This window comes from Schistocerca nitens, chromosome 7 (genome assembly GCF_023898315.1).
Source record: "Schistocerca nitens isolate TAMUIC-IGC-003100 chromosome 7, iqSchNite1.1, whole genome shotgun sequence".
Lineage (NCBI taxonomy): Eukaryota > Metazoa > Arthropoda > Insecta > Orthoptera > Acrididae > Schistocerca > Schistocerca nitens.
The window spans coordinates 291,955,105-291,971,016 of record NC_064620.1 but is presented as its reverse complement, the minus strand read 5'-3'; the positions used below and the strand labels follow the sequence as shown (position 1 = coordinate 291,971,016).

General features: G+C 43.5%; 1 protein-coding gene across 1 annotated transcript in view; it reads right to left on the bottom strand.

Annotated features, from left to right (window-relative positions):
• Positions 1–15,912, bottom strand: part of LOC126195581 (polypeptide N-acetylgalactosaminyltransferase 2-like) — a 229,932-nt gene that overhangs the window by 172,592 nt on the left and 41,428 nt on the right. The window lies entirely within an intron of this gene.

Below are 15,912 nucleotides of genomic sequence, written 5' to 3'. Positions count from 1 at the left end.
ATACTGCCTCTTCCAATGAATACCCTCAACACAGCCTGTGCCCAAAAGATTCCTGGTGCAAATATAATGCAAAAAACGACTATGATCACAAACATGGTTTGCCAGCAGGTGTGATAAATGCAATAAAACCAATTTTTCATGACTTAGCACAGCCAGAATTGTTACACAAATGTCTACACGGAAAGACGCAGAATCCTAATGAGAGCGTAAACAATTTGATTTGGAAAGTGATTCCTAAAAGGGTGTTTGTAAGCATAAAAACACTGCACTTTGGTATTTATGATGCAATAGCAACCTACAACCAAGGGAACAGTGTGAAGTGTGAAGTTCTGAAGGCATTAGGATTTACAGCTGGGGTGAACACTGTACGAGCACTAAGAAATATTGACAAAGAAAGGATAAGAGGAGCAAAAAGAAGAGAAAGACATATGAAGTATGACGGAACAACAGGCCAGAAAAGAAGACAGAAGAGGAAGCTTTTGGAGGATGAAGAAGAAGACCCTGATAATCCATCCTATAGTGCAGGAATGTATTGAGAAACTTTGATAGCCATTTCCCGTAAATTAGAATTTTTCGAATATAAGGAACATTTTCTCAAAATTCACTCAAGCCAGAGAGATGAAATTTTTATACAGCACTCCTAGTGGTCAAACTTACATTGCAACACCGCCATTTGGCAATATGTTCCGTGGTTTCATTTCAGTTTAATTATAAAGCAATTATTTGTAAAAAAAAATATGGGTCATTAATAAAAAAAAGTAATTGGAAGGAAACTAGAAAAGACACTCCAAAATCCCTCTGTCATAACTGCAATACTAAACCACTCTCATGTAAAAAAAATTCAAATTTTTCTATTTGGTGGTTTACTAATAAATGTTCCTCAAACTTAGTGATTTTAACATTGGCAGCATAGGCAACTCCGGCTCCCCTTAATGTGACTATTATTTACGCGCTAATTTCATTTAAACGAGTTGAAGATAACTGAAATAAATAAGCACACGAAAGCAATTACGAGTGCATATATTATGTAATATAATAAAACAGCGTTGTATAGAATCTGTTGCCAGCGATGTGGAAGGCGCAGTATACCGTTAGCAGAGCCTGTTCTATTATATTTTCCACACGTACTGCAAAACCGATCTAAATAATGAATCGTCGAATAGTTGGAATCGGTAACTAGAAGCAATCTATATAGGGGGTCATTTCTGGTTACCGATTCCAATATTACTGTTTGTTACGCAAAAAATGATCTTGTTAGTGAACTACAGAATACGACTAGACTTTCAAAAAATGAAAATCTTTACACACATTACTGCACACGCAAAGAAATAAAATGCAAAAAAGACCAAACCTTGCAACCGATAACTATACTACGCGAAAGTCACACCAGCTACAGTAGCTCCAAATAACACTCACAAGGGAACCTCCCCATCGCACCCCGTCAGATTTAGTTATAAGTTGGCACAGTGGATAGGCCTTGAAAAACTGAACTCAGGTCAATCGAGAAAACTGGAAGAAGTTGTGTGGAACTATGAAAAAATAAGCAAAATATATAAACTGAGTAGTCCATGTGCCACATAGGGAACATCCAGGATAATGTGATCTCAGGAGCGCCGTGGTCCCGTGGTTAGAGTGAGCAGCTGCTCACGCTAACCACGGAACCACGACGCTTCAAAGCTTAGACTCTCCTCGATGTTGCATATCTTGCCCATGGACTACTCAGTTTGTGTATTTTGCTCATTTTTTTCATAGTTCCACACAACTTCTTCCTGTTTTCTCGATTGATCTGAGTTCAGTTTTTCAAGGCCTATCCACTATGCCAACTTATAACTAAATCTGAGGGGGGTGCGATGGGAAGGTTCCCTTGTCAGTAAAATCGATACACCAGGTGTGACAGTAAGAATAAGACAAGTGTAGCAAAATTATCAAAATGGAAAACATTATAGTGGCTACATAAAAAGAAACTTACCGCATATGAACTTACAAAGGAGTCAAAGATCGCGGCTGACAATAACGAAATAAGAACATAACCAGAAATAATAATGTTAGAAGGTCAAACTGTAACGAAAGAAGCCAAATCCAGAATAACTAATGAAAAATAATAAGAAACACAAAGTCCAGGCACGAATGAGGTACCACTCAAATCGAGTCTAGTGTAGCAGGGGATACAACCCGTCGGCTTTGAACAATGACGTCACAAGTCGCCAGAGAGCATGTATTACAAAGATGAAAGAGCTGAGGAGAATGTTGAGAAACAAAGGAATGCGAGAGAGATAAACTTTATTTGACATATGTAAGGGCCAGTAGTATTTTCACGTTAACGATATCGCGTGTTTGTATCTTAGTATTTCCCCGCAAAATACAATGGAAAGAAATGAATGACATTACTAGCAAAGAATACATCACGTTACATGTATGTCAGTTGTATCTCGAAAGTCTTTCGAACTGTATTGCTTAAGTGCAGTACGGGATACAAGTTCAGCGTAGTCGATTTCTTAGTTTCAACTAGCATTGCTGTCCTGTTGTTCACTTGAACTATGTATCCCCTGCTTCACTAAACCGCAAATGAAACACCCGATACAAATTAAAAGCTCATTCGAAGTGTGTTGCTTAAGTACAGTCCGGAATACGAGTTTGTCGTAAGGCGATTTCTTCGTTTTGACTAGCAATACTGTCCTGTTCTTCACCTGAACGATGTATCCTCCGCTTCAGTAAACCCTAATTGGAACACGGGATACAAATTGTAGATGTGCTGTTTATTTCGTCTCCGCTATTACTAACAGTCTTTTCTTACGTACATATCAGTATTACTGATGACAGAAGGACCTACGTATGTAATATACACTCCTGGAAATGGAAAAAAGAACACATTGACACCGGTGTGTCAGACCCACCATACTTGCTCCGGACACTGCGAGAGGGCTGTACAAGCAATGATCACACGCACGGCACAGCGGACACACCAGGAACCGCGGTGTTGGCCGTCGAATGGAGCTAGCTGCGCAGCATTTGTGCACCGCCGCCGTCAGTGTCAGCCAGTTTGCCGTGGCATACGGAGCTCCATCGCAGTCTTTAACACTGGTAGCATGCCGCGACAGCGTGGACGTGAACCGTATGTGCAGTTGACGGACTTTGAGCGAGGGCGTATAGTGGGCATGCGGGAGGCCGGGTGGACGTACCGCCGAATTGCTCAACACGTGGGGCGTGAGGTCTCCACAGTACATCGATGTTGTCGCCAGTGGTCGGCGGAAGGTGCACGTGCCCGTCGACTTGGAACCGGACCGCAGCGACGCACGAATGCACACCAAGACCGTAGGATCCTACGCAGTGCCGTAGGGGACCGCACCGCCACTTCCCAGCAAATTAGGGACACTGTTGCTCCTGGGGTATCGGCGAGGACCATTCGCAACCGTCTCCATGAAGCTGGGCTACGGTCCCGCACACCGTTAGGCCGTCTTCCGCTCACGCCCCAACATCGTGCAGCCCGCCTCCAGTGGTGTCGCGACAGGCGTGAATGGAGGGACGAATGGAGACGTGTCGTCTTCAGCGATGAGAGTCGCTTCTGCCTTGGTGCCAATGATGGTCGTATGCGTGTTTGGCGCCGTGCAGGTGAGCGCCACAATCAGGACTGCATACGACCGAGGCACACAGGGCCAACACCCGGCATCATGGTGTGGGGAGCGATCTCCTACACTGGCCGTACACCACTGGTGATCGTCGAGGGGACACTGAATAGTGCACGGTACATCCAAACCGTCATCGAACCCATCGTTCTACCATTCCTAGACCGGCAAGGGAACTTGCTGTTCCAACAGGACAATGCACGTCCGCATGTATCCCGTGCCACCCAACGTGCTCTAGAAGGTGTACGTCAACTACCCTGGCCAGCAAGATCTCCGGATCTGTCCCCCATTGAGCATGTTTGGGACTGGATGAAGCGTCGTCTCACGCGGTCTGCACGTCCAGCACGAACGCTGGTCCAACTGAGGCGCCAGGTGGAAATGGCATGGCAAGCCGTTCCACAGGACTACATCCAGCATCTCTACGATCGTCTCCATGGGAGAATAGCAGCCTGCATTGCTGCGAAAGGTGGATATACACTGTACTAGTGCCGACATTGTGCATGCTCTGTTGCCTGTGTCTATGTGCCTGTGGTTCTGTCAGTGTGATCATGTGATGTATCTGACCCCAGGAATGTGTCAATAAAGTTTCCCCTTCCTGGGACAATGAATTCACGGTGTTCTTATTTCAATTTCCAGGAGTGTATGTATACCAGACTTCCATTGACCTCGATATATGTACACTGGTAACGAATAGGTGGAAATACACGTACGTTACATTTGCAACCTGTTTCATTTTATATGTTTTGATTGTTTATTTAATCTTTGCGTTTCACTTGTTGAAAGGGAACTACACATTGATCTTGTCAAAAGCCGAGAAGCGATTCTTCTTAGTGTTGTAGCTCCCTTCAGTAGCTGATAAGTGTTTTTTGGCTTTTTTAAAAAAAAATTTCACGCGATAGAATAAACTGATCCTACTTCATTAAGTTATCAATAAAAAAACTAAACTAAAACATAACAGCAAAAGCGAAAATGGTAAACTGAAAATAGAATAGATTACGAAGTCTTTTGCTGTTATGTTTTAGTTTAGTTTTTTTATTGATTGCTTAATGAAGTAGGATCAGTTTATTCTACCTAGTGAGATTTTTTTTAAAAAAAGCCAAAAAACACTTATCAGCTACTGAAGCATATTGGTGGAATAAGAAAGTGAAATATGGCAAAATAGTGAAATATAGATAAATGATCGCTTTTAGATTCACATTCAATTATTTTAATGATAGCGCTTATTAGAACACAGAACTGCTTTATTATCTATGCCTCGAAGTGAAGACATTACTATCTATGACTAAGGAATGGTCTGCAGCTCGTGGTCGTGCGGTAGCGTTCTCGCTTCCCACACCCGGGTTCCCGGGTTCGATTCCCGGCGGGGTCAGGGATTTTCTCCGCCTCGTGATGACTGGGTGTTGTGTGATGTCCTTAGGTTAGTTAGGTTTAAGTAGTTCTAAGTTCTAGGGGACTGATGACCATAGATGTTAAGTCCCATAGTGCTCAGAGCCATTTGAACCATTTTGACTAAGGAATGACGTCATTGTTCAAAGCCGACGGGTTGTATCCCCTGCTTCACTAGACCCCTCAAATCAGTTCTTCACGCCCTCAATCAGACGCAAAATTTTAAAATAATAAAAAGAATGAAACCACGAGTCAATCACATAAACCCTCCGGCAAAGACACAGCCATTGTAACCAGAAAATATTAAAACGACAGAAAAACCTCCCTCCAGAGAAATCAAAAAAGTAGCACTCGCACAATACAGTAACATAAAAAAAACGCAACGTAAAACAAGAAAAAAGTATCAGACCCACCAACACATAACTAACAAAACGAGGCCTGTACATTTTGCTGACTACTTTCATAAATGCAAGAAATAAACAATAACCTTTAGGAATATTCTTCCTTCAACAGTACTCATCTAAATGGCCTTGCAACACTGAAATCCTTCTTTTTCCCCGCAATGACGCCCAATGATTGCAAAAACTTTATAGCTGATTTACGGTCACTCATTTTCTGAAGCAGAATTTTCGCAGTAAAAACAACTGACTCATCCATAACGAACAGCGTGAGTAATCAAGGCCTTATAAATCACGACTACTTATAAATCACGACTACTTTCATTAACAAAAGCTTTCGAAAACAAATTACGAGATGAAAACAAAACAATCTACATCAAAATTTTAATATACAAGCGCAACGAGTAAATCCAGAGAAATCATTTAACGTTCATCGACAGCAATCTGAGGCACAAACAAAATAACATCACACATTACGTCATTGGTCAAAGCTGACGGGTGGTATCGGACCTGCAAACAATCGCATTTATTTATAATTTACATAATACATAATTTATAAAGGTTTCTTATTTTGGTGTCGTACTCACGTACTGACGTTGCAGATGGACATACGTCAACTTTGAGTAAACCATTATTGCTTTTTGTAGTTGTTGGATGTAATTTTTTTCTTTGGAGCAACGTTTTAAGGCTGTTACATAATTTGCTGTCCCACGTATAAAATTTTTTTTTAACTATCTGACAGTTGTAGGAGTTCAAGTTTGACAGCTAGTTGTTGTGCGTCCTGTATCCATGGTAGTGTCATTGATGTGTGTGTGTAATCTCTGGCGGTATGGTTACCCACATAGGGATAACGGATAACCAAAACATCAGAGATTACAAACAAAACCAGGACAGTTCCATAGGTAAAGGACCCACAACAATATATACACAACTGCAACAGCAAATTATGTAACAAGTTTAAGACGTTGATGGAAGAAAATATATATTACATCCAACAACTACAGAAAGCAATAATGGTTTATTAAAAGTTGACATATGTCCATCTGCAACGTCAGGACGTCACTACAAAATGGCTCTGAGCACTATGGGACTCAACTGCTGAGGTCATTAGTCCCCTAGAACTTAGAACTAGTTAAACCTAACTAATCTAAGGACATCAAAAACATCCATGCCCGAGGCAGGATTCGAACCTGCGACCGTAGCGGTCTTGCGGTTCCAGACTGCAGCGCCTTTAACCGCACGGCCACTTCGGCCGGCGACGTCACTACAACATCAAATGCAAAGAACCTTCACAAATTATATATTACGTAAAATACAAATAAACGATTGTTTGCAGGTGTACTGACCAAGGTAATAAAGCCGAAATAAGCTTATATACTGAACTGAAATATCAAGCAGCACACCAAATTGATGTATTTTTTTACTTCTAGTGATACCTAAAGAGTAGGGCTAACAGTGTCAAAAAAGAAAACAATTTCGTACACCAGATGAGACTAGCTAACTCGAACAGAGAAATGCAAGTGACATTGAGATAAATTAATCGGGAGACTGGAATGAGGCTGAAAGAGGTTATCGTAAAAAGATTCCAAAGTAGGGGACTTTGAACACTCACTCCAACGTCATCTTGATGGAGATCGGAGATTTATTTTTATGGTCGAGTATTCTACAGTGGAATCGGGCGTGAAAAACTATTTTCTTGTTGGTCACATCTTGTATTATTTATTTTTTTCTTTGCGTTTATTTTTGGTGCCAGTAACTGTGACAAGGAACTTAGAAGCTTTGGGTGCATAGTACGTTTGATCTTGCGAATGTTAATATGCTTACCTGATACTTTCATTCGTATTTTTCATGGTCCTCTGAGGTGCCCAGCAGCCAAAAGTCGAATCCACGCAAGAGCTTTACGGAGACGTTCAAGAAACTCAAGTGGAAGACGCTAGAAGAGACGGGTTGCGCGTCACGGAGAGGTTTTCTATTGAAATAAGGGCGGGCGCTTCAAGACGAGTCGGGCAACATATTACTTCCTCCCACACAAGGCTCAGGAAATGACCACAACGTGAAAATCAGAGAAACTGGAAGTCAAACGGACGCGCTATTCGCGAGTGGTACAGGGAAGGGAAGAAGAGACACACGTACCCCAAGTATGCTCCGTCACGCAACGTAAAGTGGCTCGCGGAGTATAGATCCAGCTGTAGATGTAGGACAGGTCACTTGTGTTATGTAAGTGCAACCATGACCGCTAACCTCACATCGCTTTTATGCAAATATATGGAAATATACACGGATCAGCCAGAACATTATGACCACCTATCTAATAGCCAGTATGTCCAAACTTGGCATAAATACCAGCGACAGTGCGTTGTGTCATGGAAGCAATAAGACCTTGTGCACCACATCTGCACACACAAGTCAACTAATTACCGTAAATTCAGGGAGGGGGGCCATGGGCTCTGATGCCACGTTCAACCACATCCCAGATGTGTTAGATCAGGCTCAGATTTGGCGAGTCTGGGGGCCAGCACATCGATTGGAACTCGCCACTATGCTTCTCGAACCACTCCATCACCCCCTGGCCTTGTGAGATGGTGGATTACATTGTTGAAAAATGCCATCGCCGTCGGGAAACATAAAGCACGCGGTATGCAACCAGTGTAAAATACTCCTTGACCGTCATCGGTCCAGCTCCATTGGACCCTTGGTTGCCCACGTTCCCCGGCGTATAATGGGTCCGCCGCGCAGCGTGCCTTCTTCCCGCAGTACAGGTGTCTTCCACCGGAAGACGACGGATTCGCGCCCTGCCATCGGCATGATGTAGAAAGTATCAGTATTCATCAGAGAATGCAAAGCTCTGTCACTGCGCCAACATCCAGTGCCGATTGTCATATGCCCATTTCAGTCGCAGTTGCCGATGTCGTGGTGTTAAGTTTGACATATGCATGGGTCGTCGGCTGCGGAGCCGCATCGTTAGCAATGTTCGGTGTGCTGTGTTTTCAGACACACTTGTACTCTGCCCAGCACTAAAATCTGACGTTAGTTCCGCCACAGTTCGCCGCCTACCCTGTTTTACAGTCCGGCCAGCCTACGAAGTCAGACATCTGTAATGAGGGGTGGCCGTCCAACCCCACGATGTCTGGATGTGGTTTCATCTTGGTTTTGCCACGTGTTGAAGCCACTCACCACACCACTCCTCGAACACCCAACAAGTCGTACTGTTTCCGAAATGCTCGTGCAGAGCCTCCGGGCCATCTCAATCTGGCTTCGCTCACACTCAGATAGATCGCGCAGCTTCCCCATTCCACACACGGACAGCAGGCTCACTGATACTACAAGCACCGTGAGTGTGTCTGACTAGCATCCATTCCTCGCCAGGTGACGCTGTCATCGCCTCGACGGATTTATATCGATAGTAGGTGGTTCTTGTAATTTTGTGGCTGATCAGTGTATGATATTATTATCCGTGGAGGGAACTGAACCAATCTGAATATCAATGAGTGATAAAGAAGCTAGAACTCTCCATCATCATGGGTACTCATCCCTAGCTGATTAGCTAAGACTAAATGTTTAATTCTGAACTCGCCTTTTGGCGAGTCGCTCGCCATCCCTAGCGTAACGAAGAAGACAGATAGGTTCACGGCGACTTGGGTACAGAGTGTCACTTGGCAGTAGTGGACTTTCATCATTTCACCAATGATGCGCCAGACTATAGCAGTACCTCTGCTGCAGCAAAGGTTCTTCAGAAGTGTTGGGAGATCTAGCCCAAACTGATGGTGTTATTCGGCGACTGTTATTTGTTGGGGCGCGGATACGGTAGCTGGGAAAAGAATCAATTTAATGAAGTCTGAATAAACTGCACTGCTTCCGAGGAAATTGTGGGCTTTTTGGTCTTCATACGTCTGAATTGTTTGTTACCCCAAGATATTTTTTCTTTGCATAGACTGCCGAGGTACTTGCAAGGACCCAGTCGGAGGTTGTCAACGATGAATGTTTCCAGTGTTCTGGACCGATCTAGGAATTATTTAGAATCCAATCAGAGAAGCGATCAGTTGCGTCAAGACATTAGTATATGAAGACCTCGGCTGTAAACAATGATTAGAGCCAGTCGATGAGGAACAGTTATTGCATGCAAAGGAGAGTAAGTGATGTACTTTATTCAGTTCCACGATAAGCCAAGCATTGGCAGGTCTGTCTCTAATTTCACATTCTCAATAATGGCAACTGTCAGGATGTGCCGACCGGTGTGGCCGAGCGGTTCGAGGCGCTTCAGTCTGGAACTGCCTCGGGCATGGGTGTGAGTGATGTCCGTAGGTTAGTTAGATTTAAGTAGTTCTAAGTTCTAGGGGACTGATGACCTCAAATGTTAAGTCCCATAGGGCTCAGAGCCATTTTTTGTCAGAATGTGTGCATGTAAACAGTGGTAAGTCAAAAATACATAGGTACCAGTGGTAGTAACGTGTGCAATGTTCATGCCACACTAGTGCTTTTGATAGACAATTTGTACAAAACCGAAGATTATGTGGACAAATATGATTTAAATAAAGATCCTAAATATGTTCCTCAACGCAAATGTGCTTCAAAAGTTGCTGCTAATCAGCTAAATGTGAATAATTATTTAAGAAAGTAAACAATATTAAGTTGTGAGCCGTACCATTGGTTGCGCGCTGTGGTATGGCGACGACAAAATTTTATATTGCACTGAAGTATAGATTAATTTTTGAGGTTGTTTTACTTTATTATTGCAAAAATTGGTAATGCAAATCTTAGTATCATAAACTGACATAATTTGGACCCTTCAAATTTGTATTTTTGAGAGGTATCTCCCAGCAAGTAAACAGGGGTAAGTTAATGCAAACCCATGTTAAGTTCCCTCATTTTGTACATGAACGGCTTTTTGACTCATTGACGTATATTCGAGACTAAAAATGTGGACAGAATTTACGACTTTAAAAATATATCTTCAGTCTATAAATATTTGTAAACAAAGACTTATCTGAGTTAAAAAATCACAACGAACTTTGTCTGGGAAAACAAAAGAAAAAATTCGAAGGAATAGAGATGTGGATAACCAAAAGAGTCGTAAAACATCCTAGAATGACAACTTTAAACATGATTGTTTCTCAGCAACCATACATATTTTTCAAACATAGGAATTATACAGCCAATCGGTTGGAAATTACTATTTGGTGCATTGACCTAGGTTTCGACACTTACTAAAGGTGTCTGCATCATAATGAAATTTTGGAAAACCCTGTAAAACAATGCACAGAAAATTATGTATGCCAAAAAAACGATTAAGCTAGATGACAACTGTCATGACGTACATACGTGAATTACGTAAAATGACATTGTGTCAGGTACTTGGGAAAAAAGAGGCACTGATGCACATAATTCCATTTTGCTAATCATCTGTAAATTTCTGGTCACGAACCGAAAACCATTGAAGAAATTTCTATTTTAAATAAAGAAAAGAAAGGTCATAGGCTCGACGTACTCTAAGAGCTTTAGATTTTCAAGTATATTCCTAAGAACGATGGCCTCATCCTCAATGAGCAGTTACAATTACGTAACAAAATATTTTTCAATGGTTTTAATCCACTACTAGCAGAATTTATATTCCTCGACTTTTTACTATATTTTTCTACCTCTACTTCCGAAACAGCATTTTCTTCGAATCTCACAGATATGTAGATATTTTTTGGACTGTACAACTGTTTGTACAAATTTTTCCATATTATTCTGTCCTTTACGTAATAGTAACTTCTGTAAGGTCTAATAGATGGAACTTATACTTCAACTGCTTGACTACTGTGTATTTTCGAACATATATTAAGCTCCCTCCGTTTTGAATTTGCTCTTATAATTAACTGTCTTTTTTTCAGTTATTTCTGTTATAATGTTTCAAATGGCCGCGCCCGATCGGTGGCGCAAGTTACGTTGTTTTCGTGGCAGCAACGCAAGCCACTGGGCCGGCCAGTCAGATGTTGTTTCTAGCTATGCATACGTGACAAGGCTGGAAGGTGTTTTATTTTATTTTCTTTATTTCTTGACCTGAGCGTACTGCTCTAAATTCTCACCATTGCTTTCTCGCATCGTAATTTTACGTAACTTCTGTATGTCACAACAATTGTCATGTTGGTTAATGTGTTTGCTTTGACACACTTAATTTTCTATCTATTATATTGTATGTTTCCCAAAATTTCACTGTGATGAAGACATCCTTAGTAGACGTCGCAACCTAAATCGTGTACCAAACAGTTATCTGCAACCGGTTGGCTGTATAACTCCTATGTTTGGAGAAAAAAAAACCTAGAATGAAGGAAAATTTAATGACAAATGCTAAAAGAAATTGAAAAAAAAATTAAATTAATTAGAAAGTAGATTCGACATGACAACTTCATTAAAAAGTACCTAGAAGGAAAAATCCTGGAAAGAATCAAGAGGCAGACCCAGAACTCAGTATTACAGTGTGTTATTAGTGGAATGTTAACGGCCGCGTCGAGGTGGATACACCGGTCCCAGTCAGATCACCGAAGCCAAGCACCGTCGGGGGCGGGCAGTAATTGGTTGGGTAACCGCCTAGGTATTTCGCGAACTGTTGACAATTTTTCCTTTGCCTGCCTTTGCGGCAGCGGGGATGGGAAGGGTGGTGAACTAAAGCCCCTGATCATCAGCCTTTGTGCTAGTGTCCTGGAATAAATTCCTAACCTCTCCGCTGTGTCTCATGAAGTGAGGCACTGCGACACTGTCGATGGGGATCCGTCCAGTTTTAACAAAGAGATGCTTCCTTTCATAAAACTTCTTGCTTCCGTTATTTCTACCTCCAGAGAAGCAAGTTCAGTGAGCAGATAATCACAACTGGTCTTAATGACACTAGTACAGAAAGAACCTATCAAGATTACCTACGGTACTCGTAGCTGTACACCGTTTTACAGCTCCGAACTGCCGCCTATTCCCTGTACCTTACATGTGTAACTATTGTCGCCGTTCCCCGGCGGACACGCTTATCCTAGTGTAGGCGAAAAGTTACTTGGCTCCATAACACAGGCGTAAAAAGATTCAGTAACAGTACTAAATTACATTTACGTTATAATGCGTGACGGCTTCGATCCCTTGCTCTTGAGCGTGGTGGCTTTCCATTGTTAAAATTTGTTTACAGCTCTCAAGTTATGACGAAAGGTTGGAGTACCGATTACTGTAGGAAGAAAGATGGTTTTGTGAATTATTTCAAATCTGTGACAATTCAACCAATTTTTTATAAAATTCAATCGCTACCCCGAAGATAAAATCTGTTTCGGATCCTTTGTAACGTAGGGCCTATTTTCTAACAATGTATACAGACTGACAAACAAGTGATGCAACCAGGAGAAACGATGTGTGATGTTACCACAATGATCAAATAAACAAACATAATTTACAAATCTTTGGCAATATAAATGTATATGGCGTTCTACACCCCCCCCCCCTCCCTCCACTAGTCCAGATTTGGCACTGATTCAGTTACGAAGGCAAGCTGACCCACAAGTGTTACAGCTGTTCCTTAACATCCTGGATATGGCACTGGAACAAGCATCCGAGCAGATCCCACACGTGTTCTGTCGGGGAAAGATCACCATAGGACTACCTGAACACAACACAGTTCTTAGAGCGATTTGCCATGAGTGGATGAGCTTTGTCCTGATGAAAAATGGCACCACGATACTGTCGCATGCAGGGTAAAACATGACGACACAGGACGTCTGTGTTATACCGTTGTTCCGTCAGACTTCCCTCAATCATTACCATCAGTGACATGAGGTCACACCCGATAATTCTCCACATCATGACGCAAGGACTAACACCGCTGTATCTCTCCCACACATAGAAAGAATGGGACCTCTCCCAGGTTGCCGACAAAATCACCGACGATAGTCATCTAGGATAGTGCAAAATCGTCATTATTCACTGAAAATAATGTGAACTCATTCATCAGCACTCCAAAGGCAGCTGTCTTTGCTCTGGTATCAACGGTAGCCCACGCATAGGATAGTATTTTCCTAGTCCAACTGCTACTAGTCACCCACCAATGGTGCAGGAGGCGCAGCGTTACGCCATGCTTGCTGCACAATATGGCGATCCTGCGTTGTGGTGGTCAGATACGTCCGACAGGAACCTTCACTAGTAGTATACCTGCCCTCAAGTTCCCATGCAGCCCAACATCGATGATGATGATGATGATGATGATGATGATGTCTGGTTTGTGGGTTATCAGCGGTTATCAGCGCCCGTACAAATTCCCAAACTTTGCTCAGTCCAATCTTGCCACTTTCATGAATGATGATGAAATGATGAGGACAGCACAAACACCCAGTTATCTCGAGGCAGGTGAAAATCCCAGACCCCGCCGGGAATGGAACCCGGGACCGCGTGATCGGGAAGTGAGAACGCGACCGCGAGACCACGAGCTGCCGGCAGCCCAACATCGGGCCACTGTCACATCCCAGTGCCCCACATATCTGAACAGTGCACCAGTCATCAAATGGACACCCGTAATGAGCCACTCATCAAACTCTGCGAGTGTTGATAACATTGTCTCGCATGAGTACGACGCATCTCCGTCTGCTTCACTGTGTTCACACAGCATCTGGCACTTTTAACGCCCCTTCTACACTGAGATGACAAAAATGGGATGCTCACTACTATCGCGTCGGACCTCTTTTTGCGCCGCGCGGAGTGGCCGCGCGGTCAGAGGCGCCATGTCACTAATCATGCGGCCCCTTTCGCCGGAGGTTCGAGGCCTCCCTCGGGCATGGCTATGAGTGTTGACCTTAGCGTTAAGTTAGTTTAAGTAGTGTGTAAGTCTAGGGACCGATGACCTCAGCAGGTTGGTCCCTTAGGAATTCACACCCACCCACACCCTCTTTTTGCCGGCATAGTGCAGCAGCACGACATGGCATGGACTCAACAAGCCGCTGAAAGTCCCCTCCGGCCATGCTGCCTCTACAGCCGTCCATAACTGCGAAAGTGTTGCGGGTGCAGGATTTTGTGCACGAACTGACTTCTCTCTTATGTCCCAAAAGCGTTCAATACAACACATGTCGGGCGCTCTGGGTGATAAAATCATTCGCTCGAATGGTACAGAATATTCTACATGGCAGCCGCGAACAACTGTGCGCTGGTGCCTAGGCACATTCTCAGCCACAAATATTCCATCGCTGTTTGGCAACATTAAGTCCATGAAATGCTGCAAACGGTCTCCAAGTAGCCTAAAAATAATCATTTCGAGTGAATGACAGGTTCGGCTGTACCAGAGGACCCAATCCATTCCATGTAAACACAGCCCACACCATTATGGAGGACCACCAGCTAGCAAAGTGCATTGTTAACAACTTCGGTCCACGGCTTCCTGGGGTCAGCGCCACAGTCGAATCTAGCCATTAGCTCCTAGCAGCTGAAATCGGGACTCATCTGACCAGGCCACGATTTTCCAGTCGCCTAGAGTTCAACCAATGTGTCCACGAGCTCAGGAGAGGCGCACCAGGCAAAGTCGTGCTGTTAGCAAATTGCACTCGCGTCGCCCATATGCTGTCATAGCCCATCAACATAAAATTTCGGCGCACTACCTTATCGGGTACCTTCGTCTTACGCATACATCCTGTTGTGTTGGCAGAAGAGCCAACACCGTGTTACTAGTGGAGGCCGAAACGGCACGCGTTTTAGTTCACGCGGGCTGGCGTGAGGAGGGAAGGACTATACTGACGTGAGGTCTGGAACATGACAAGGAATTAGAATTCAGTAAGCGGACGTAATTGGTTTGATACATAACTTTAATACATTTATGATGAACGTCGCTCTTGACGGTACATGAGTCAGAATATTATCTGTTCAGGATACATAGTAACTCAATATGGCGCCTTGCTAGGTCGTATCAAATGACGTAGCTGAAAGCTATGCTAAACTGTCGTCTCTGCAAATGAGAGCGTATGTATACAGTGAACCATTGCTAGCAAAGTCGGCTGTACAACTGGGGCGAGTGCTAGGGAGTCTCTCTAGAGTAGACCTGCCGTGTGGCGGCGCTCGGTCTGCAATCACTGATAGTGGCGACACGCGGGTCCGACGTATACTAACGGACCGCGGCCGATTTAAATGCTGTCACCTAGCAAGTGTGGTGTCTGGCGGTGACACCACACAACCCACATTGATTTCTGCGGTTATTTCATGCAGTGTTGCTTGTGTGTTCGAACTGACAGCTCTACCGCCGCTGCTCTCGATCGTTAAGTGAAGGCCGTCGGCCACTGCTTTGTCCGTGGTGAGAGGTATGCCTGAAATCTGGTGTTCTCTGCACACTCTTGACACTGTGGATATCGGAATATTGAATTCTCTAGCGAATACCGAAATGGAATGTCCCATGCGTCTACTTCCAAATACCATTCTACGCGCGGTCATCAACAAGCAGGAAACCTTTTCATATGAAACCTTTTCATATGAAACCAGTGAGAGCAAATGACAGCCACGCCAAGGCACTGCCCTTTTAT